The following is a 25,891-nucleotide window of genomic DNA, read 5'->3' as shown; positions in this document are numbered from 1 at the left end:
TCTCCGTGAGCTTGTATTTCCATTCCACTCTTCCCATGAAATGTAATCCTAAAGTAACGTATTTATATGCTTAAGAAATTTTTCTTGAATGTCCTTTTATGCTTATCTGAACAAATATTACTATATATTTATTAAAATAAATTACATTTTTCCTCCTGAGACCATAAGGCTCTAAGTGTTAATTAATTTCTTCTAGATTGAGTTATCATTAAAATAATTCTTAGTACACAATTGAGTAAAATAACAAATATAGTTTAAATAAACATTCATGAAACATAAAAGTAAAATATTACTGAAAATGCATCTGTTAATGAGATTGGTGGGGTTGGAATTTTTTCCTACCAGCTCATGTATCTGTGAATGGAGGCTCCTTATTCCTGGAACAGCATAGGGCTCAGCATAAATTCCCTCAATAGTTTTCACTGCTTTGATATTAATGCTCAGAAACTTTGTTTAGACAAATAAGTAGATGAGGATGGAAGAAGTTATTACAGCCAATCAATTCTTTAAACCCGTTCTGAATTATATGCCATAATTTACATACTGATCTATCATCAAAAACTATTTCTAATGATCAATCAGCTGATAACTCTATTTGGTCTTTCTTCAATTTATTGACGAGAGTTGGAACGCTTCTAACTTGTAAGAGCCTTTATTACCCATATTATAGTCATTCCCTATATAATAGTCATTCTAGGTAGTCTCAGTACCTACAGCAATGTTTCAAGTTGCTGGCCCAGAGACTTTTACATAAACTGTGGAGAAATGTACCATAATCAGACTTAGGATGAGCGAGAGGTAGCTTGTGAAGGAAGACACCTTGATCCCAGGCATATTCTCAGGCAGATTGATTCTAGGAAGGAATAGACATGGAAATTGAGGATCTGGAAACTGATCGTCTTAAAACTATTCATGTTGGAGTACCTGCTGGAAAGATTTCTTACATTTCCAGAGACACATGGCTGCTTTAAGCCCTAAGAATGGATAGCATGATCAGGGAGACTGTGAAAAGTGTTGAGAACAGAAACTTTAAGACACCAACACTTTAAGTGGGCAGCGGAGATGTAACACTCAAAGGAGAATGGGAAGAAATGACCAGAGAGGAAGAGAAAAATCAGAAGAAAGTGATGTCACAGAGGCAGAGGGAGGAGTTTCTGAGAAGAGGGAATGGCCACAGTGCAAACAGCTCAGCAATAACAGGTAAGATGCCAGTTCGTTAGATTTGGTAACATGGTAATTTAGGACACTGACAAGCTGGGTCAGGGCTGTTTCGGAAGAGTGGTGGGGCTGTGTGTGGAAGGCAGACTGCAGTTGAGGAGCAAATGGGCAGCGGGGAGCTCGCACAGTAGCTGCTCTTTCAGGAAGTGGAGCTGTAGGAGTGGTGGAGCGAGATGCGGGAAGCAAGTTTTCTTTGTTCTTTCCTTCCTTCCTTACTGGGAAAGATATGGACGTGTTCGTAGTTCTTGGAGAAGGTGTCTGTAGAAAGAGAGGTTGAGAAAGAAGAAAAGTAAGAGCAGAGTCTCTGAAGAAATAGAAAGGGGCTGAGAGCCAGAACACTGATTGACATGTGGAGGAGAAATTAGGCAAGGATGTGATGTGGGGTCGGTGAGCCGAGGAGTCGAAAGAAAGATTTCTTAGACTCTTAAGATCTGGCAGTAGTGCTCTTTTATTTAGAGAATAGTGTAGCATGGGGACAGGACCCATGGGCAGGCAGAGCTCCTGCTGCTGCCCCGAGTTGTGGGTTAGGGCTAAATTTAAGGCATAGGTATGTGAGTCATCTCTTTACGAAGACAAAGGAAAGAACATGAAAAAAAGTTAAAATGGTATCAGTGCAGGTGGGGTCTGGTCATTGGGTGATTCCATGACTTTTAGACAAGAATCAAATCGGATTAAGTAAAGGCAGAAGCCACCACCCTAAATCAGTTACATGAGATTGCCAGACAGCAACCAACTTAAGTTCTTGCCTTCCCCATTAAGAGTTTCTAGGGATAAGGTCATCTCTCTTCTTCTTCCTGGTACAGAGAGGGAGGCACCTTTTACAGATAGAGATTTACCTTACAAATGTAAATGTGTCCCAACAAGGGCAAGTTCCATTCCCCAGAGCCTCCTTCCCTGTCCCAGTTTATCAAAAGCAATCAGCCCCAAACAATCCCGATGCCAAAGAGACATATCCTGGGGTGGCCAATTTCAGGTCCCTACAAGGTCATCCCCCCTTCCTTCACAAGTGCAAATGTCTCTCAAAAGGGCAAGCAAAATTCCAGTCCTCGGAGCCTGCTTCTCATCTGCAGTTTTAAAAGTAACCAGCCTAAAATCCTCATCAGATGGAGTGGTAGAAAAATCTTGTATTCAGTATCTCATAATGCCAATATTTGAACTGTCGGTGATCTGATTTTGCTGCCTGTAGAATTTTCTGCCTGTTGATTTAAGTGCCTTGCTTATTGTCTGTATTGTGTGATTTCTTTCTTTTTTCTTTTCTTACTGTAAGCTGCTCATTTTCCTTGGAAAATTGTGGAAATTCTTTGAGTCCTCAGTGGAGGTTTTGTTCCTCAGGGAGGATTTACTTTGACTTCTGCAGATCATTTAAGGCACTGCCACAGAGTATTAATTCAGACGACAAACCATTTAAAGGCTGGCTTTTCAAGTTCCCAGGGGAGATTCTGCCCTCCCCAGCTCCAAGATCAAAACACGTGCATTCCTTGTTGTTCCCTTTGGCACGATGGCTTTGTGTCCTGTCTTCTCCTACCTTGAGGGCGAAGCCCTAGGGAGGGGGCACCAGGTTTGAGCGGGGACTCCTGATAGACTCCTTACCTTAGTGGGCTTGACTTTGTGAACCCCAAGCCTTTGCAGCTGTTGAAACAGAAACTCAGGGCCAAAGGAGGCCTTGGCACCTGCTCACTTCCCAGGTTCTTGCTTTCACTTCAATTTGACCTTTGTTGATTCTCTTCCTTTTTGTGCTAGCTAAGCAATGTGTTTTTAAAAAGATGCTTATGTATTTTATCCAGTTTTAGTTTCCGTGAGGAAGGTGGTGCAGGATATCGTCTGCCCTACTGCTGGAAAAAGAAGCCTGGTGCCCCTGATGTCGGAACTTTGGTTTTGATAAGCAGGTCATGAGCAGTTTTTTGACTCATTGTACAGCTGGGTTTGCAGCATATTGATCCTGTTGCTATGCAGTTGTTGCTGGAAAATAGTCTGTGGGCTCAGGGTTTCTAAACCAACCATTTCTCGGATGCCCAGAGAAGGAAGGCAGGCGAGGCCCTTGGTTCGCTGATTACAAACCATCTCCATGGTCACAGGTTGCTGGGCTCTCTTCTTAACATGTTTCCCCAGCAGCATTCAGGCGGCTCCAGCTTCCTTCCTTTCATCATTTGTCAGGAGAGGAAGGAGTGTGTACCTTCTGATGCAGACATGGATGAAGCAAGAGAGGGGAATATGAAACAGGAGAAAGGAGCAAACTCAAAGGATTATTGATTGTTTCCATAGGACCCTATGGAAAAAGTTACAAAATAATAATCTGGCGTAATTTTAATGTGACTTTCCTTATTGTTTCTAAGTTGCAGCAGAGGCCCCAAAGACTGAGAGCAAAATCATTGGTACTTAAGGACATTTACATTCTAAAGCGAGGTGCACGATGGTCTGCATTAGTAAGGCTCTGTAGAGAAACAAACAATAGGATCTATGTGTACACATATTATAAGGAATTGGCTTGTGTGATTGTGGAGGCTGAGAAGTCCCAAGATCTGCAGTCCGCGTGCTGGACACCCAGGAGAGACAATGGTGTAGTTCAGTCCAAGCTCAAGATCCAAGAAGAGCTGATTTTTCAGTTGGAATCTGAAGGCAGAAAAAGACCAATGTCCCACCTCAAGGCAGTCAGGCAGGAGGAGGTCTCTCTTATTCAGCCTTTTTGTTCTATTCTGATCTTCAACTGATTGGATGAGGTCCACCCACTTCAGGGAGGGCCATCTGCCTTACTCAGTCTACCAATTCAAATGTTAATCTCATCCGGAAACCCCCTCACAGACACACCCGGGATAATGTTTGGCTAAATGTCTAGGCATCCTGTGGCCCAGTCAAGTTGACACATAAAATTAACATCACACTGTCTATGCAGGACTTGCAAAGGGATTCAGTGAAACCTGGTTCTGCCAGCCAAGGGCCTTCCCTATCACCTTGGCTTTATAGGACAAGGCTAAGGGTACAGTGACAGATTGAAGAGAGAGGGTCAGTCTCACCCCACCAGGGGAGGGGGTGCTTCCCTCCCCAACTTCAAGCCATCTGAGAGAGGCTTCCAGAAAACCCTTGGAGGGCTTGACATATGTCCCCTGGAGTTTGGGGAACAGAGGAACTGGCACTTGACTTGTGTCTGGCACTGTCTCTGCCTGGCAGCAGAGGACAGATGGGCTACAATGCAAATGGCAAGACAATGATCCAAGTGTTTCCTGTGGACCGGACATGGGCCCTTAGGAGTGACCTGGGCTTAGGGTGTCCTAAAAGTGACCTGTCCGAGAGGTGTCCCCAGCAGAGGGGTCGACTGTTGGAGCTTGATAGATAGAGAGGGAGTGTGTTTAATGGGGTGATGGAAGGGGGACTAACCCAAGAGTTAGCCTGTCCTATTCAGGGAGTGCCAAGGAGTTGGGTGTGGCTAGAGATGGAGTGTGTGTTTAGGGTAGGGGGTGGCTGGGAGGAAAGTGGGGAGATAAGGCGTGGATAAAATGGCATATGGGGCCAAATTGTGAAGGACCCTGTCTCTTTCTTTCTACTAAGTTATTGGTCCCTTATTTTGTGGGGAGCAGGAGAATGACGTGATCAGATTTGTGTTTTACCAAAAAAAGCACTGGACAGAGAGAAGGACACATTCATCCAGCAACGGTAGCAGGACCCGATGCACAAGGACCACACATGCCCTCTGGTCTCGGGAAGCCTGCTGTAGAGGAGAACGTGTCTACCCACACGTTGTATTTCCAGGAGGCCACTGCTGAGTCCTCAGTGAGAAGGCCCAAGTGCTCCAAGTGCAGTGGGAGCTCGAAGCGAGAGTCCTTTGGGCTGCGGGAGTCGGGGAAGGCGTCAAGAGGGGTGGCATCGGAGGGCCGGGTCTTGAACGATTAGTGTGATTTGGAGGCAGAGATGGTGGTGGGACAAACATCGGCGTGAGCAGCGTGTGTGTGGAATGAATTGTCCCCTTAGGCCAGAGTACAGGGTGTGGGAAGGGTGCTTAGTGGGAGCCAAGGGCAGGCCTTGAAGCTTGTCCCCAGGGGGCGGTGCCACCAGGGAATACAGGGGTGAATTTCGGTGGTATGTGACGGACATTTTAAAGTTTATCGGTTAGGCATTTATATTAATGTATATTGAAAATATTTAAACAATAATGATAATATTGCTTACGATGAGGCAAAGTAGAGAAAATGAGGCAATTTAATCAATATTCAGGAAGTAATAATAGGGAGGTGCACAGACATGACAAAAATCATCAAGGAAATGTGGAGCTGACTAAAATTCAGGGAAATTGAGTAAGGAGTCGAGAATGATTTAGGAGGGTGGGTAGCTTGTGTTTGGAGTGATGCTTCAGTAGAAAGATCAGGCTGGAGCTGGCGTAAAATAGATTAAATTGGAGAAAGATCTGAGCTGGAGAGACCAGTAAGGAAACGACTGTAATGTCCTGGTGGTAAGAGTTTCCTCTTTAAGGAACCAGAGCTGCTTTTCCTTCACACATTCCCATATTTGCTCAAGCTCGTATTGTAAATTCATCAGCTTGCTTCACATGGAAGCAACACATGCTGTTGGAAATGGCCACAGTCTCTCTCCTACTGCCTTTCTGCAAAATAGATATCGCTTGGTTTTGACTGTGGTGTTTTGAAGATTTGACACATTGGACATCACAGTTCATGTCTGAGCTTCTTTCCTTAGAATCAATGCCACTCTTTCTTTCTTTCTTTTTTTTTTTTTTGGTGAGGAAGATTGGCCCTGAGCTAACATCTGTGCCCATCCTCCTCTGTTTTGTATGTGGGATGCCTCCACAACATGGCTTGGTGAGTGGTGTGTGGGTCTGTTCCTGGGATCCAAACCCATGAACTTGGGCCGCTGAAGTGGAGTGCGCAAACGTAACCACTATGCCACCGGCCAGCCCCTCCATACCACTCTTTTTGCACTGAAAAGTTTTCATCTAAATACAATGGAGAAGTTTTCTGTGACAAATGGGGGGAAAATCAGACTTTCAGAAACTGTCAGGTCAATGCCTCTAAACTGTACAAAGAACCTTGAGCCCTATTCCAATGAAACAAAAGAGCAGAGAGGCGAGCGAAGACTTCCCGTTGCACCCCAATGTCCAAACTTTGTGCAATTTTTCTCTTCAGTCCTTTTGCAATATCTACTGTCTTTGAAGCCTTGTGGCTTTCTTAAGATACTGCAACCCATATTTGAAATGTTCTTCTGATTAGAAATTACATGTTGAATTAGCATATGTTGAGCAAACTTTTCCTGTCCAGGCAGGAAACCACAATATTCTGTCAACGGATAGATGTTCAGGAGCAGGAGAAGTGGCTCTGGGCCCTCCTGGGGGCTCCCTGCCTACAAATCTGCCAGCAGATCCAATGCGTTATTCTCCTAGCCTTTTGTTCTGCGCATCTAGACTCCCATCTATAGGTAACACTTATCCCTTCCTTCATCCTCCCAAAGCAGGGGAGCACTTGAGTCAGCTTTCATGCCTGGATGCGTTTGTTTATACATAACTATTGGTGGAATGAATAAATTCCTTCTCAGTTTCCTCTGCCCCTTCTCACCAAGCTTGGTGGCTTATTTATTTAGTGGTTACCTTATCTCTCTGAATGCTACAGATGAGTCAGAGAATGAGGCCTGCAGGAGGGTTATATGACATGTGACCTGATACGAGGTGCCATCTGGCAGTTCATTTCTCTACTTCCCACCCGCTTGACATGATGCTGTCTGAGTTTGTTTCCTAGGCAAAGCCACAGGGAAATCCACTTTGTCCTTAATGATCCTCCAGCCTTTCTTTCAGAATCCATAGTAGACATCTGCTTTTTTTTTTTTTGGTCAAGAATCCCTTCCCACTTCCTTGGGACTGTCACCCCAATTTCCTTGTGATTTTCCTTTGGGGAACACTCCTCCGGCTTGGAAGCTGTCTTACCAAGAGACTGTCAGTCTAGGTGTGTTGTCTTATGGCCAAAACATGAGCATGTGACCCTCGCTGGGCCCATCACAGTCTGTCTCTGGGGCATTGGCATCTTGAGAGGAGCGCAAGGACTGGGAAGCGGTTGGGCAGATTCGTTCTGACGGTGGCGACCGTCTCTCAGTCCCCACCACTTGCATCTGTGGAGCTTCCTTTGTTCCTGTTCTTCTCAAGGCCCAGCTGTTCAGACTTGCCTTTGATGCTACAGCATCTGCTTCCAATAAATTCGTTTTTTTCTGAAGTAAGCCAGACTCTCACTATTGTTGATGATCAAAGATCCTTGCAAAGGCCACCTTCTGCTCCCTTTTCTCAGTGTGCTTCTCGCTCCTCCCCTGCTGACAACTCTACAGTGGCTTCACGTCTCTGTTAGACTAAGACCCCGATCCCAGTCACAGCCTGCAGGTCCCCCCGGGCCAGCCCTTGGTGGCCCTCCTCCCCCCCTTCTCCATCACTCTTGCCTCCTTCCCTCCTTGAGTGTTCCACTCGCTCTCAGGTGGGGATGTCGCGTGCTCTGCCCTCTGCCTGCAGAGCTCTCGGAGTTGGCCTGCCTGTGCTCTTCCCAACCCTTGGCTGGGTTACTGGTTAGGGGACCTCTTAATGCACCTGGTACTTTCCCATCGTAACACTTATCTCAGTTTGTAATTGCATAGCTATCTGTGGTTTATCTGATCATTGTCTCCTTCACTAGATGATAAGCTCCTCGAAGGTGGGAGCCATGTTTTCATTCCTGACTGTATTCAGCACCCGCTACATGGTAATAGTCCAAAACATTTTTGTGGAATGAATACATAAAAAAATGTGCCATCTGACCTTGTCAGACTGCCTGAGATATGAACTGTGCTCCCAGTCTTCCTCGATTCAGGATTTCTGAGCTTCATCTGTTCTCTTTAGGGCTCTGATCTGCACCGGGCCACACGGCTGGCACGGTTTAATCAAACCATAAATACCATCTCTGCTAACAAGCTTCCCCGCAGCTCTTCTTTCTCTGACCTTCCACCATACTCTAGCCTAATGTCCACCTTATACCACCCGATTATATTCTGCTACGGAGGCGCATTTCCCAGGAGGATTGTTACATCCTTGAGGGCAGGAACCAGGGGTGTGAGGACTAATTCTTATTCTGGTTCTGAGCCTGAGCAGCTGGGCAGACATCAGCTAATTCATTCAATCTCATTAACCTTAGTTTCCCTCATCTTTAAAATGGGGATAATATCTGTTCCACTGTATCATACATGGTGGTGGCGAGGATGTGAAGAGATAATGAATGTCAAGCACTTGGGAAAACTGCTAAATGGAGAGAAAGTCTAAGAAATATTTATCATTACCTTATACCTTTCTCATATCCATTATAATACTTGGTCTTTTATAGGCACTCTCTAAATACCATAATGCCTTCGTCTACCTTATTTCATCCAGTAAGTGAAATAAGATGTACTACTAGTTACCACTGGCTACCTACCCAGAGCTAAGGGCTTCACATATGGTACCTCACGGAATCCTCACTAGGCATCTCATGATGGACACTGGTTTTCCTCATTTGACTGAAGAGAAAACTAATGCTAGGAGAGGTTAAGCAACTTATTCAAGGTCATGCAGCTTACAAACTGGGAACTGGGATTCAGATCTGAGCCCACTGACTCCAAGACCAGTGCTTTTCACTGGGACCACAGGGGTCCCACCCTGCTTAGGTGGTCATACTGATGAGGATTTTAGGCCAGTTAATTTTAAAACTGCAGATGAGAAGGAGGCTCCGAGGAGCAGAGTTTGCTTGCCCTTTGAGAGACATTTGCATTTGTGAAGGAAATCTTCATGCCTCCCCCTCTGCACCAGGAGGAAGGCAGGATGGCCTTATCTCTGGAAACTCTTAATGGGGAAGGCAAGGACTTAAGTTGGTTACTGTCTGGCAACCTCACGTAACTGATTTAGGGTGGTGGCTTCTGGCCTTTACTTAATCCAATCTGATCCTTATCTAAAAGTTGTGGGACCACCCAATGGCCAGATCCCACCTGCACTGATACCATTTTAACTCTTTTACATATTCTTTCCTTCGTCTTGTAAAGAGATAACTCACATACCTATGCCTTAAATTTAGCCTTACTCTCCACCCATGTGGGCAGCAGCAGTAGCAGGGGCAGCAGCAGCACCTCCTCCTGCCCGTGGGCCCTGTCCCCACGCAGCAGCCTGACTGCCCATGGGTCCTGTCCCCATGCTACACTATTCTCTAAATAAAAGAGCACTATTGCCAGATCTTGAGAGTCCAAGAAATCTTTCTTTCGACTCCTCGGCTCACCAACCTCGCATCAATACTCTGCTAAGTGACGACCACGCTCTGGGCCCCGTGTTGGCTGACTGACACACTGGCTTTCATTTAATGTTTACACCATCATCACCACTTCACAAATGAGGAAGCAGGAGCTTAGAGGGGGAACCTGAACTTTCGCTCCTGGGGAGGATACAAAAAGTTGCCACAGGCCACCACCACGTCTGCTGCTATAACGCAATGACTGGAAGAAAACTGGATAAATTGTAAAAATCATATATTGAAAGACAATGGAGAGCAGTGGAAGCGATGAGAAGAGAAGGACAAGCTTTTCCTAGGTCAGCTGATCCCTATTTGTTTTCTTCCCTGGGGACATTCCCCTATTCTGAGCTTGGGTGCGGTCTTGACCTGAGCCAGCAGAGACTCCACCGAGGGAAAGAGGAGACACGGAGGTTGTGGCCATCTCGAGGGGCTGGCACGACAGACCAGAGGGGAAACCAGAGGAGCCCTAATTTCCACACAGGACATTTGCTGAGCTCTGAGGAAGCTGATAAGAAGGCTCACTAACCCGGGATGGAACACTCACTAAATCTGGATTAGAGCTGCCTGCATCACAGGCCAGTTTTGTTTTAAGTTTCTTTGGGGCCCAAGGGATCATTTCCACTTCTTACTTTCGGTAGCTGCATTCCTCTGCACCAGTCGTGTCTAGATTTTCTGTGGCGAGTATTTTTTTTTTTTTTGCAGACATTGCTGCCCCCTGCTGTCAGAGAGTGGCCTTGCAAGGGCTTGGAGCCTGCCCTTAGCATCTTCTGTCCTGGTACTTGTTCCCTCAAGAATCAGGGAGAGAGACCTGATGATCAATTCCAAAGTCTGAGATTTTCTCTCACTGCTCCTCCATCCCTGAGTATTAACTGCTTAGATTGGTGGATGCCCGTGGCTATCAGGTCCTCATCTGTAAAATGGGGTCAATGGGGTCAATGGGGTCAATGGTGTCCATGCTACAGTACATTAAGCAAGGCAATATATGAAGTTCTTAAAATGGCCTGGCATGCAGTTGGTGCTTGGTAAATAGTAAGAGTAGTGGTGGCAATCCTTGTTAAGGCTGCCCCAGACCCTCCTCAAAGCAGGCAGCCCTGGGGGTCTCTCTCAGTGGCGGGGAGAGCTGCTCTGACTCCTAATGTTCTGGAGCGCTCAGACATCCTCAGCTCTCCTCACCATAGGACGCCAGGGACCAGAAGCTTGCTGTCTAAAACCGAGGAAGGGGAGAGGAAGAAGAAGGGCTGGGTTGGGGCTGGGCGGGTGCCAGGCAGTCCCCCTAAATTCAGCTTCCTCTGTTAACTGGTTAGTGTTGGCAATTCCGAAGCCTCAGGGCTGTGGGAACTGAGGTTGCTAAAACCATCTCTGAAAAGCTGCCTTTCTGAAGGTTGCATCCTGGACCCCTCTTAGCAGATGAAACCTCTGACCTCCCTTGGACGGAGGCGCTCTGACTTAATGGATCTAATGGTGGACAGTGGGTAGATATTCCAAAGTAGGTCTTGACTTGGTGAACTGCTTTTCTGCCTCGCTGTGTGGGCCCTATGTGGGGGGTGCTGGGGAGTCGTGGGTGTGGGTGATGGCAGCTGGCCTGCGGGCTTCCTGGTGCCAGATTCCTCGGGAGAGGCCACCTTGCCCTGGGTCTCAGTTGCCCAGCTTTGCGGGGAGCTCAGACCTTTGGAGTTTGTGGCTTTAGCTCTGGATCGCACTCCTTCCCTGTTTTCCAGTTTCCCCAGCTCTCAGGTTCCCATGTTACCAGCACCCCTAGCAACAGCAGTCTCACAGATGTTTCATTCCTGGCAACAAAGAAGACTTCCCATCACTCCTCATTTGAAAGCACACACTATCCCTTGGGCGCCCCTCTGCCTTCTCCCAGATCTTGGCACCACTCTCCATGGGCCTGCCTACGGTCCTCTCTCTCCCAGTGTGCTTTGCCTCAGCTCTGGCTTGAGTGGATGCAGCTGGCTGCAAAGCCCCTGGACTTCTTTCTCTGGGTCCCAAACTTCCCACCACACAGGGATGCAGCTCGCAGCAGCCTGCAGTGATGGATCAGAGTCTGAGGCATTCCAGATGACCTGGGCATTCCTGGGCAGCCCACAGACTCAGTAGCACCCTGCCAACTCTGAGCCACCCTTTATTTACTGTCCCCTCAGTATTATGACTCTATGACTTCTTGATTTCTACCTTGCGTAGACTCAGGTTTGGGCCTTGTGATTTTGTTCTGTTCTAGGGTTTCAGATAAAAAAATACAAGATGTCCAGTTAAATTTAAATTTCAGATAGACAAGGAATCTTTTTTTTAAGTTTGAGTGTGGCCCATATATTGCATGAACATATTTATGCTAAAAAAAGATTCTTCGTTTATCTGAAATTGGAGTTAACTGGGTGCCCTTATTTTCGTTCGCTAAATCTGGCAACCGTGTTCTGGCTGCCGCATCACGCGCCTCCCTGAGCTCAGGGACTTGCCGGGGGAGGCTCCTCCCCCGAAGCAGGGACGTCGCGCCACCCTTGGATTAGGAGATTGACCACTGACGACTTGACGACTTCTTCCGCAGACTGGGAGCTCCTTGAAGGCAGGACTTGCGCCGCCCTCCTCCCTCTCCGGCTCTTCGGATGCTCTGGGTGAGCCCTGCCTTGTGTGCAGGGCCGAGGCTCTGCACTTTGTGGACAATTTGGGCGCGGGGCTCCTTTTCCTGAAGAGTTACCATCAGGGCTAAACCAGCACGTGTCCTGCCTGCTGGAGGGATCACATTTCCTGAAACAACAGTGGGCTGGTGTGAGGCGGGGAAACCCGGAGGGGAAATTGCCATAAGCACGGGTCTGTGACGTCTGCCGGGCTGGGGATTTGCCCCGAGCTAAGTGGGCTTCCTCTGGGTGCCTCATGTCATTTTGCAGGACACAGAGTTTCATTTTACATTTTTCTGCCGCATGCGGTGTAGGATAAAGGTCAGGCCTGGACTCTGTTCTCTGCCTGCTGGCCTTTCAACTTCCTGGCTTGCGCTTCGTCTCAGAACAGGGGCCAACTCCTTTGTTATGAGGATGAGAGGAAATAATTTGACCAGGATCTGGCTCTTTTGACTCTCAGTCCAGTGCTCAGCACCAGGCTGTCTTTCTGGGGTGCTGGGGAGGGGACGCAAAGGAGGACGACCTGAGGCAGGAGGTTTACCCACGCCCTGAGCACTGGCGGCAATGACTGATTGTTGCTTCTCTTTTCAGCGGAGATGACAGAAAGTGTCAAAGCCAACTATTCACTGGAGGCAAAGTCTGAACACTTCAAATGAGATTTAGTGACTCATCCGTGGGCAGGCCAGGGCTCTGAGAATCCCTGCAGGTTATACACTGACAGTCCAGCTAATCTTAGGAAGAGGGACAAGGTAATCTTCTGGTGTTTGTGTTTTGATGTTTCCCCTTTTCTCCTCCTTACAGGAAAAATAAGTTTTATCCTTGGGTTGTAAAGCCAAGGAGGCCTCTGGAAGGCTGTGATTAGTGAGTGACAATGTCAAGGTCTGAATGCTATTGATAGATAGCCTTTGGGCTCCAGCAACCCCCTTCCCTTTTCCATCCCCTGCCCTTTGATGTCTCATTTCCAGGAACCTGTGCCAAGGTGCAGACCACACCAACGCGGGTTCTCTTAGAGGCACAGAGGTTACCCCTTGATGGGGTGCATCTGAAAGGGGGTGTCTTTCTTTAAAAGCAAAGAGCCTTTTCTGCTTTATCCTGAGCTCTCCTTAGTAACGCCCCCACCCCACATTGTTATCATCCTTTTTGCTGCATTTCAAATCCCTAAGTACCCCTTGGAATCCTCTGTTGGGACTCGCCTGGTTCCTCTGGGGCGCGGGTGGGGAAGAAGTGGGGGCTACTCCTGCCCCTTGGTATTTCCAAACGGCAGCCCCTTCCCTTGGGCTCTTTTCCGCTTTCCCCCACCTCTTGCCCACCTGGCAGTTCTTAGGGAGTGATTAATGGTGTTGTCTCCTCTCATCACGTTGCCAGAGGGGAGAAGGTGCAGAGGCTGAATGAAAGAGAGAGGGGCTGGGTCTGGGGGTGGGGGGCTTGTCTCTCTGGAGGGGCCCAGCTCTTTTGTAATACCTTGAATTTCATGCGGGGATCCCTCTGTGGTCAATACAGTAAGTTTTTAATGAAAAAGAATGTATCAGAAAGGACTGTGCTGGCATTGATGCTGTAGTGTGAGAAGAGCACTTTATTCTTTAACAAGACATAAAAAGAATTTACCACAACAGTGACAATATTAAAATAAAGAATTTATGTTTATTAGCCATCTTAAAGATAAGTTGCATACCAGGAGAAGATATTTGGGGGGTATATAACTTGCAAAGAATCAGTATCAAGATCGTATATACAGATCTACAGTTCAATAGAGAGAACAAACAACTCTAGAAAAACGGATAAATGACATGAACAGGGGTTTCACGGAAAAAGAAATATATGTAGCTAATAAACACATGAAGAGGTATTCACCTGTTTAGTTATCAAGGAAAAATCAGACAATGAGTTAACATTTTTCTGTTTAATTGACAAAAATTACAAAGTGTGTTCCTATAGGGAACTGGAAAAAATGTAGACATTCACTCATTTATTAAAAAAAAAATTGGTCCAACCCTGCTTTGCACTAGGCACTCTTTTAGGTGGTCAGGATATAGCAGTGAACAAAAAGACAAAAATGCCAGTTCTTGTGGTGGCTTACATTCTCCTGGGAGGAGATGGGCAATGAACAATAAATGTAATGATTAACTAGTGATACAGTATGCCAGAAGGGGAGATACAGAGGAGGGCCAGGACGATTGAGCATGATGGTGGGGCTGGTGGAGTAATTTTCAATTTAAATGGAGTAAGTCAAGGTATACCTCATGGAGAAAGTGACATTTGAGAAGGATTTGAAGGGTGTGAGGGAGTGAATTATGCAAATGCCTGAGGGAATTGCATTCCAGGCAGAGGCGACAGCCAGTGTAAGAGCCCTGAGGTGAGAGATCCACAGGATTTCTGATACCTTGTGGATGGAATGTAACTTAATGCAACCTCTTGGAAAAACAATTTAGCATTATCTTGTAAACTTGGACAGCAATTCTACTCCTAAGTATATACCTAAAAGACACTGTTTTAGATTTGGCCTACAGGAAATGTACAAGAATCTTCATGGCAGCAATGTTCACAATAGCAAAAGAATTAACTCAAATGTCCTGGCATAGGGTTTTAAACCATATTGTGTAGACATATGTTCCAGTTATCTATTGCTGTGTAACAAATCGTCCTCAAACTTAGTGGCTTAAAACAATGAGAACCATTTTCTTATCTTTCATAGTTTCTGTGGGTCAGAAATTTGGGCAGGTCATGGAAGGGATGGCTTGTCTCTTCTCCACAATATCTGGGGACTCAGCTGGGAAGACTTGAAGAATGGGGATGACTCAACACTTGGAGTCTAGAATCATCTGGAGATATCAGGAGTCACATGGTTTGTTGTTGATGCTGGCTATTGGCTAGGATCTCACCTGGGTTCTTTGCCAGAAAACCTACCTATGGCCTCTCCATGTCATCTCTCCATGTGGGATAGTTTGGACTTTCTCACAGCATGGTGGCTGGGTTCCAAGATCACGTGCCCCTGAAGAGCAAGGCAGCAGTGCATGGAATTTTTATGATTTAGCCTTGGAAATTACAGTGTCACTTCTGTCTCACTATATTGGTGGAGGCAGACACAAAGGTGTACCTAGGTTCAAGGGGGAAAGGACATAGACACTGCCACTCAATGGGAAGAATATCAAGATAACATTGTAAGAAAAGCATGTAGGGGCCTGGCCTAGTGGCATAGTGGTTAATTTTGCATGCTCCGCTTCAGCAGCCTGAGTTTGTCAGTTTGGATCCCAGGCACAGATCCACACATGGCTCATCAAGTCATGCTGGCATCCCACATACAAAATAGAGGAAGATTGGCACAGATGTTAGCTCAGGGCCAATCTTCCTCAAGCAAACAGAGAAAGATTGGCAACAGATGTTAGCTCAGGGCCAATCTTCCTCACCAAAAAAAAAAAAAAAAAAATAGGGCACCTGTAGGATGGGAGATATTGTGACTATTTTTGAAAACTACAACCTGCCACAGTCCACCCTCTGGCCACAACAACTCACATCCCTCTCATACGCAAAATATAGTCATCAACTCCCCCAAGACTTCCAACTTTATCTTATATGGCATCAGCTTGAAGTCCAGGATCTCACCATTTAAATCAGGCTGCAAAGTGAATGAGGCTACTCAGGTGTGGTCCTCAAGGACCAACTTGAGTATATTCCTCTTGATCTGAAGAACTATGAACTACAGAGGCAAGTTCTCTGTTCCTCATATAGCCAACATATAATGGTGGGTTAGACATGAGCACCAGACCCTTCAATTCATAAAGAGGAGAATAGGAGGCATATAGTAGTCATCAATCCACAGCAATTCTGAAATCTATCTGGGCTCATATTGCTAGTTTGTTCCATAATTAAGGCTCAGTTCTACTCTCTGGGAGTTGTTCTGTTTGTCTCTTGGTTCTCTTCTCTAGGATCTTGGGATTTTGGTTTTGCTTTCTGAGTCATTCTTCTTTTTACATATAAAACAGCTCATGTTTACGGCTGAGTGATTTTCCAAGTTTATCTTCTGCTTGTAAAAGTTTGGGGGTCCAAAGCCCTCTTCATTTTGTAGTGTCTGTCCCCCTCAATCTCAACTGGCTTAACTCTTTAAAAACTTTGTAGGCTTTTTATGTATCAATTTATAATCTACTCCATTAATCAAAAGCCACATCCACAATGATCTTTGAGATGAGGCCTTCTCTGCCTTGGGCTCCCAGTGAGGCTGCTGTGCAACAATGCCTTTAAGATTTTAGGAAGCTCTATTTTTTATCAGAGGATCTGCAAGGCAGGACCTTCAAATCCTTATAAGGGAGGAAGCATTTTGGAATAGCAGAGTAAAATCAGTCAACTCCTCCTGTAAAAGCAACCAGTGCCCTGGAAAAAATTGCCGTAATCAGTTTTTCAGAACTCTGGAAATTAACAAAAATCTTGTAACAATTAGAGGAGTGTCTAATCAAGAAGGCATCTTGGCAAGAACAGTAAGCCTTGTGGTATTTTAACTTGCCCTGTTGCCATTCACTCTCCCCAGCTCTGCGGTAGTCCTGAAAACCAGCAGCCTTGGAATTATAGTACCTATGAAAACCAGCAGCCTAGCAGCCACTGGAGGAGGCAGAATGGGTTTGGGGTGCCCCAGGAAGCCCCAACCCCATCAGTAGAGAATTGTCATTATTTGACTTGTCTGGCAGCTCCCTGGAAGAGTCCCATTCATGGGGACTTTATCTTTATTTGCCTGACTCAAAGTTCACTCAGTGAGGAAAGCCCTATCCTTAGGATGTTTGTCGGAAACAATCAACTGCAATTGTTTAACATCAAGTTACTTGAGACAGTGATACCACTTGGGACAAGAAGCTGACCAAAAAACTTAAAAGGAAAATTTGAGGAAAGAGTTGTCCACAGGGAGCTTTATAAAGCTTCAAAACATTTCTGTGGATCTAGGAGTCCATGTACGTGTGTAGAGATGTGCATATACACAAGAAACACCTGAGAAGGCCCTAATCTCTCACCTCTGGCTGACGTTGAAGCTCTGCACGCAGGAAGTGAGGGTTAAGGCAGGGTTATAAACTGTCAGTGAATTGGCGATGTGTTCCAACACATCCAGAGCCCTTGGCAAAGGATGAGAGACTAATGGCTTCAAGGCATCTAAAGAAATCTCTGTCTAATCATTAGCTAACCACTAAACTGAGTAGAGATTTTAGTGGCTGCACATGAAAAGGATTATAGAATTTAAAGAATTAGTCTGGGAAACAAACAGCAGCACTTAGTCCACTAAGCTCTCAAACAATAGCAGCAACAACAAACCTGAGGGGGTGGGAGGAGGGCATGGGAGAGCCTGATTTCCAGAGATGCTACATTGTAGTATTTAAAATGCCTGGTTTCAACAAAAATTTAGAAGATCCACAAACAAACAGGAAAATATGGCCCCACACAGAAAAAAAGCAGTTAATAGAAACTCTTCCAGAGCAAGTCCACATGTTCCATATTTTAAACAAATAGCTGATTTTATATATATATATATTTTCAATAAATATATATTCAAAGAAGTAAATATGTTTAAAAAACTAAAATAGATGTATTCAAAGAACTAAAGGAAGCCATGTCTGAAGAATTAAAGGAAAATATGGCAGCAATGTCTCACCAAATAGAGAATATCAATAAGAAACAAAAATGAGAGGCCTAGAGGTAAAGTTTGGTGTTGTCACTGCTTTAGCTGCCCAAGTTCATTTTTTGGTCACAGAACCACACCACCCATCTGTCAGTTGCCATGCTCTGGTGGCAGCTCACATAGAAGGACTAGAATGACTTACAACTAGGATATACAGCCATGCACTGGGGCTTTGGGGAGAAAAAAAAGAAGGATTAATGGTAACAGATGTTAGCTCAGGGCAAATATTTTCCTGCAAAAAAAAAAAAAAAGAATGGCAATTATAGCCATCATGGTCATAAAAAAAAGAGACAGAAATGATAAAAAGGGACCAAATAGAAATTCTGGAGTTGGAAAGTACAAGTGAAATGAAAGTCAGTAGAGAGTCTCAACAGCAGAGATGAGCTGGCAGAAGAAAGAATCAGTAAACTTGAAGATTGATTGACTGGGATTATTCAGTCTGAAGAACAGAGGAAAAAAATAATGAAGAAAAATGAATAGACCCTCAGAGACTTGTGGGTCTCCATCAAGGGTACCAACATGTGCATAATGGGAATCACAGAGGGAAGAGAGAGAAAGGAGCAGAAAGAATATTGAATAATGAAAAAATAATGAAAACTCCAAGAAGTTGATCATCTACCCATCCAAGAAGCTCAACAAACTCCAAGGAGGATAAATTCAAAGAGATGTACACACTTCATGGTCAAATTGTTGAGAGCCGAAGACAAAGAGAAAATATGAAAATCAGCAAGAAAAAAACAACTCATCATGTAAAGTCTTCCTCAATAAGATTAACAGCTGACTTCACATCAGAAACCATGGAGGTCAGAAGGGAGTGAAATGACATATCAAAGCACTGAGTTAGAGTGTCAACCAAGAATTTTATAATAAGAAAAACTGTCCTTCAAAAATGAAGAATAAATTATGATATTCCAAGATAAACGAAAAAGTTAATGAAAAAATTACTCACCAGGAGAACTTCCCTACAAGAAGTACTAAAGGGAATCCTTCAAGCTGAAATAAGAGGACACTCATCAATAACTTGAATCCATATCAAGAAATAAAGAGCATTGTTAAAGGTGACTACATAGGTAAATATAAAAGACAGTATAAATGTATTTTTGTTTGTAACCCTTTTCTTTTCCTATCTGATTTAAGAGAAATGTGTAAAGCAATAATTATAAAGCTGTGATGATGGGTTTACAATGTATAAAGATGTAATTTGTAGACAATAACAGCACAAAGGAGGGGAAGCAAATAAAACTGTATTAAAGCAAAGTTTTATAGTGTTGAAATTAAATTAGTATTAATCCAAATGAGATTGTTTTAGTTAAAATGTTAATTATAATCCTCAAGGCAACCACTAAGAAAATAACTAAAAAAATAGTGAAGGAAACAACAAGGGAATTAAAATGGTACACTAGAAAACACTCATTTGATGTAAAAGAAGGCATTGATGAGGGAATGAAGGAAAAAATCCCATAAGACATAGAAAACGAATAGCAAAATGGAAAGCGTAAATTCTACTTTATCAGTAAATGTAAATGAACACTCCAATCAAAGGCAGAGATAGGCAGATGGATACAAGCATGATCCAAATACATACGATCTACAAGAGAAAAACTTTAAACTCAATGACACAAATAGGTTGAAAGTAAAAGGCTGGAAAAAGATATACCATGTAAACAGTAAGCTAAAAAGAGCTGGAGAAGTTATGCTGATATCAGACAAAATAGACTTTAAGACAAAAATTGTTACTAGAGATAAAGACATTTTATAATGATAAAAGAATCGATCCATCAGGAAGAGATAAAAATTACAAACATATGTGAACCTAGATAAAGAAAAAACTGAAAAAATTAAAGGGAGAAATAGACAATTCAACAATAATAGTTGGAGACTTCAATACCATACTTTCAATAATGGATAGACCAATTAAGCAGAAGAGTGACAAGGAAAAAGAAGAGTTGAACAAGACTGTAAACCAACTTAATCTAATAGACACCTGTAGAACACACCACCCAGCAAGAGCAGAATACACAATCTTGTCAAGTGCCCATGGAACATTCTCTAAGATAGGCCATATAATAAACTTCAATAAATTTAATAAGATTGAAATAATATAAAATCTGTTGTCTGGCCACAATGGAATTAAATTAGAAGTGAATAACAGAAGCAAATTTGGGAAACATAAATATATGGAAATTAAACAACATATTTTTAAATAACCAATAAGTCAGAGAAGAAATCACAAGAGAAATTAGAAAATGCTTTGAATGAAAATGAAAACAGAACATACCAAAACTTATGGGATATGATGGAAACTTAGGGGTACATTTTTAGCTGTAAACACTTATTTTAAAAAAACCAAAGATCTCAAATTAATAACATAAACTTCTACCTAAAGAAGCTAGAAAAAGAAAAGCAATCTAAACCCAAAGTTAGCAGAAGGAAGGAAATAATAAATATTAGAGCAGATGTAAATGAAATAGGGAATAGAACAACAATAGAGAAAACTAATGAAACCAAAAGTTGGCTGTTTGAAAAGATCAACAAAATTGACAAACTTTTAGCTAGACTAAGAAAAAAAAAGAAGATTCAAATTTCTAAAATCAGGAATGAAAGAGGGGACATCACTACTGACCTTACAGGAATAAAAAAGATTTAAAGGAATGCTCTGAACAACTGTATGCCAACAAGTTAGATAACAGAGATGAAACGGAAAAATTCCTAGAAAGACACAACTACTGAAACGGACTCAAGAATAAATAGAAAATCTGAATAGACCTATAACAACTAAAAAGAATGAATTGGTAATTTAAAAATATCTCACAAAGAAAAGCCCAGGCCCAGATGGCTTAAATGGTGAATTCTACTAAATATTTAAAGAATTAATACTACTATTTCACAAACTATTAAAAATATTAGAAGAGAAAGGAACACTACCCAATTCATACCATGAGGCCAGTATTATCCTGACACCAAAACCAAAGACATCACCAGAAAAGAAAACCACAGACCAAGATCCTTTGTGAATATAGATACAGAAATCCTCAACAAAATGCTAGCAAACTAAACCTAGAAACATATAAAAAGAATAACACACCATGATCAAGTAGGATTTGTCCCAGGAATTCAAGGTTGATTCAACATATGAAAAATCAATGAGGTACACCATATTAATGGACTTAAGGGCAAAGATTACATGATCATCTTTAAAGATGCAGAAAAATATTTGATGAATGTTTTTCATGATAAAACACCCACAGCTTGATCACCCTTTCATGATAAAAAAATCCACAACTAACATGACAATAGTGAAAGACTGAAATTGTTCCCCATGTGATCAGGAACAAGACAGTGATCTTCACTCTTTCCACTTCTGCTTGATATTGTACTGGAGGTTCTAGGCAGAGCAATTAGACAAGAGAAGAAATAAAGGTATCCAGATTATATTGTAAAGAACTCTTACAATTCAACAATAAAAAGATAACCCAATTTAAAAAAAGGTCAAAGGATTTGAATACCCATTTCTCCCAAAAAGATATGCAAATGGCCAATACGCACATGAAAAGATACTCAAAATCATTAGTCATTAGGGAAATGCAAATCCAAGTACAATGAAATACCATGTCATGCCTGTTAGAATGTCTAAAATAAAAAAAGACAGACAATAACAAGTGTTGACGAGAATGTAGAGAAACTGGAACCCTCATACATTGTTAGTAGAAATGTAAAATGGTGCAGCCACTTTGGCAAATGGCTTGGCATTCCTCAAAAAGTTAGATGTCGAGTTATCATATGACTAAGCAATTTCACTGCTAGGTATATATCCAAGAGAAGTGAAAATATATGTCCACACCAAAACCTGTATGTGAACGTTCATAGCAGCACTATCAGTAGTAGCCCCAAAGTGGGAACAACCCAAATATCCATCAACTGATGAATGGATAAATAAAATGTGGTATATCCATACAATGGAGCATTATTCGACAATAAAAAGGAATAAGGTACTGATACGTGCTACAATATGGACAGACCTTGAAAACATTAAGTGAAAGAAGCCAGTCACAAAAAACTGCATCTTGTATGATTCCATGTATGTGAAATGTCCAGAATAGGTAAATCCATAGAGACAGGGAGTAGATTAGTGGCTACCATGGGCTGGAAGGAGGGGGAGATGGGGAATGCCTACTGATGGATATGGGGTTTCATTTTGGGGTAATGAAAATGTGGTAAAATTAGTAGTGGTGATGGTTGCACAACCTTGTGAATAGATTAAAAACCTTGTAAATAGATAAGCATTGTATGCTTTAAAATGGTGAATTTTATGGTATAGAAATTATACTTCAATTAAATTATGTGAAAAGAAGAATCGGGGCTGGCCAGGTGGCATAGGGGTTAAGTTTGTTCATTCTGCTTTGACGGCCTGGGATTCACGGGGTCAGATCCCGGCTGTGGACCTACACACCGCTTATCAAGCCACGGTGTGGCAGGCGTCCCACATACAAAATAGAGGAAGATTGGCACAGATGTTAGTTCAGCAACAGTCTTCCTCAAGCAAAAAGAGGAAGATTGGCAACAGATGTTAGCTCAGGGCCAATCTTCCTCCTAAATGAATAAATAAATAAATAGAAGAATCAGGGCAAATCTAAAATGAAATGCACTAAGTTAAATGCGAGGTGTGTAGGCAAGCCACTTTCACAATGAGGGGTCCAGAATCTGGTGCTTTGTCACGTCACCACAGTCATGCCCTAAGTTAATTTTGTCAAGCAGCCTGCTTTTTCTTTCACAGGGTCACGTTAACACAATTTGACACATTTCAAGATAGGTGAGGTAAGCATATGACCATTATCACCATTACCAATATTACTTTTCTTTCCAAAGCCTTTTTTACCCAGCTTGAGTGTAAGTCTCCTGGGGGCGGGCGCAGAGACTTTATGCTTGCTATTGCATCTCCAGTGCCTAGTACAGTATCTGGTACCTGGGAGGGACTGAACAAAGGTTTGGGGGTGAAAAAAAGTATTCTTAGAAGGCCTTTTGTCTATTTAGAGCTGAGTTTCTCAAACTCAGCACCACTGATGTTTTGGGCCCAATAATTCTTTATTGTCGTGGGCTGTCCTGTGCATCGTAGGAAGTGTAGTGTATTCTTGGCTGCTACCCACTAGATGCCAGTAGCATACCCCAGTTGTGACAACCAAAAACATCTCTAAACATTGCCACATGTCCCCTGGGGATAAAAAAGTCTCCAGTGGAGAACCATTGGTCAAGATGCACCATTTTGGATCTTCCTGAAGTTTCTGGGCTTTTTTTCTTATTTTAAAGATTGGCACCTGAGCTAATATCTGATGCTAATCTTCTTCTTCTTTTCCTTTTCTTCTTCTTCTCCCCAAAACCCCCAGTACATAGTTGTATATTCTAGTTGTAGGTCCTTCTGGTTGTGCTGTGTGGGATGCCATCTCAGCATGGCCTGATGAGCGGTACCATGTCTGTGCCCAGGATCTGAACCAGCAAAACCCTGGGCTGCTGAAGTGGAGCATGTGAACTTAACCACTTGGCCACGGGGCTGGCCTCAGGATCTTCCTGAAGTTTTAACAAAAGATCTTATAGCCCCATCCTAGATTTGACGCATTTCTTGATATGACAATTGTTGACTCTGGAGAGGTTGGGAATGAAAAAGTTTTATTTTCAAATTTTACGTAGCTGTGTTGCAACATGCAGATTTAGAAGTGAACACCTAAGTGTTAAATTTCTAAAAAGAAAAGTAGGCATTTGGGATCCATCTGAGAAGACAGAATGCACTCCTTCATTTCTTCATTTTACTCATTCTTTCAGCCAACATCTTTTGAGTACCTGCTATGTGCTGGGCTTTTCTAAACTCTGGTTATTCATAGGTGGGCAAACCTGCCCTGATAAAGCTTATAATCTGGTGAGAGGCAAGCATTAAATAAAATTAGTTAACATGTAAATACAGTCTTGTGCCACATAACGATGTTTTGGTCAATGATGGGACCACATATATGATGGTGGTCTCATAAGATTAGTACCCTATAGCCTCAGTGTGTAGTAGGCTAGACCATCTAGGTTTGCGTAAGTGTACTGTATGATTTCACAGTGATGAAGTTGTCCAATGATGCATTTCTCAGAAAGCAGCCCTCTTGCTGGGGCGAGCCCTGATGGTCTAGTGGTTAAGATTTGGCACTCTCACTGCCTGGCCTGGGTTTGATTCCTGGTCAGGGAACCACACCATCTGTCTGTTGGTTGTCATACTGTAGCGGTTACATGTTGCTGTGATGCTGAAAGCTATGCCACCTGTATTTCCAATACCAGCAGGGACAGGTTTCAGGTTTCAGCGGAGCTTCCAGACTAAGACAGACTAGGAAGAAGGACCTGGCCACCCACTTCCAAAAAAATTGGCCATGAAAACCCTGTGAATAGCAGTGGAGCATTGTCTGATATAGCACCAGAGGAGAGAGGATGGTGCCAAAAGACTCGCAGGGTTCTGCTCCGCTGTACACAGGGTTGCTAGGAGTTGGAATCAACTGGACATTGTGAACAACAACAAATCTGTGATGTTAAGGGCTGCACGACTGTATATAATTATAAATCCTGACAAGTACATGGAAGGAAAAGGGCATGACGTTATGAGAGCATAACAGGATGGGCAGAGTTGAGAGTAGGTGATCAGGAAGGCCTCTCTAAGGAAGGGACATGTTAGCCAAGGCCAAGATGGGGAAGAAGTCAGCCAGGTGAAGAATGGAATGAAGTGCATTCTAGGCAGAGGGAACAGCATGTGCAAACCTGCAATGGAGAAAATGATAATAATGAAAACACAAAGTGCTTACTATATGCCAGGCATTCTTAAAAATTAATCCTTGCAACAGTCCTGTGAGGTAGATACTGTTATTATGGGTTTTTTTCTTTCAGAATTGGAAACCAAGGCGTGGAGAGCTTAAGTAAGCTGCCCAAGGTCACTCAGCTAGTGAATGGTGGAGCTGGGAGTCTCACCCGGCAGGAGGCCAGCGAGGCTGGAGCTGGTGGGTGAGGACCAGAATGGCAGGAGATCGAGCCACGTGGAGGGTCTGGGTCACGTCCAGCCTTGCAGGCCATGGAAAAGGCATTGAATTTTATCCTATGTGCCATGAGAAATCGTTGAAAAGATTTGAGCAGGATAGTGCATGACTTAATGTGTGCGTGAAAAAGCCTGTGATGAACTTTGTTCTTTTAAAAATAAAATCATTATAATTTATGATTGTGAAACCTACATGTTCATTTGGAAAACACAGAAAAGCATAAAATCGAAAACCAAAATCACCTCTAATCCCACCCTCCGAAGAAAACAGGTAATCACTGTTTTAACCTTGGAATACAGTAACCTTGTCGTATAGTTTTCCAATCATTGATAAATATTTGTATTATAGCATAATTGCAACAATTGCCCTATACATTTTGTCTTGTCAAGCAGCACTTAAGAAAAATATAGTGTCACGCTGTAGTTTTGTTCCAAGGTTTTGCAAGAAGAAGTGGACATTGGTTGGGGGGAGAACCTGAGGAGTGGGGTGGGAGGAGGGAAAGCAGCCCGCTGTGTTCCAGGGCACTTCGCCCCGCAGGAAGATGGGTGGTGTCTGGGGCACGGGTTTTGGTTGTCACTGTGGAGGGCTGCGTTTGAGCCATGTGAGCTCGCTGCAGATTCCAGTTTCTCCGAGTCCTCCAAGGACCAGACTAGAGCCAACACCGCTTCTTCCCCTGCAGGCCTCAGCCACAAAGAACCAGCCATCCTGGCCAACTCAGAATGTGGAGACATCGTCCTTCTGTGCTGTTCCATGCACATTTCTCCTCCTCATCTTCCCTTCTGCCTTGACTGGATCATAATTCTGACGTGAGAGGATGAGTACGTTGTATGCTTGGCCTATCCCAACTGTTCATAATTACAATACACCACCAATTTTGTATCAGGCAAAGCACTTTTTATATGCATCCTTTAAATTAATCCTACCTACAGTCCTCTGAGGGGAGTCATATTAGCTCTTTTACTGATGGAGAAATGGAAGTTCAGAGAAGTAACAACAGCTAGAAAGTGGCAGAGCCAGTTGACCTTGAGTACGTCAGACCCCAAATTGCATGCGTTTAATCCCTTCTTACAGCCTATGTCCCCTTAAAAC

General features: G+C 43.5%; 1 long non-coding RNA gene across 1 annotated transcript; it reads left to right on the top strand.

The window, feature by feature from the left end:
- The first annotated feature begins 1,103 nt into the window (after nt 1-1,103).
- LOC103547743 (uncharacterized) lies at nt 1,104-24,977 on the top strand. The gene is made up of 3 exons (XR_544086.2): nt 1,104-1,200; nt 12,689-12,846; nt 24,657-24,977. It is a non-coding gene; the product is annotated as an uncharacterized lncRNA (long non-coding RNA).
- Nucleotides 24,978-25,891: the final 914 nt, after the last annotated feature.

The sequence above is a fragment of the Equus przewalskii genome, unplaced genomic scaffold, assembly GCF_037783145.1.
Source record: "Equus przewalskii isolate Varuska unplaced genomic scaffold, EquPr2 ChrUn-13, whole genome shotgun sequence".
In the NCBI taxonomy this organism is placed as follows: Eukaryota; Metazoa; Chordata; class Mammalia; order Perissodactyla; family Equidae; genus Equus; species Equus przewalskii.
This window is presented reverse-complemented; position numbering and strand designations above follow the sequence as displayed.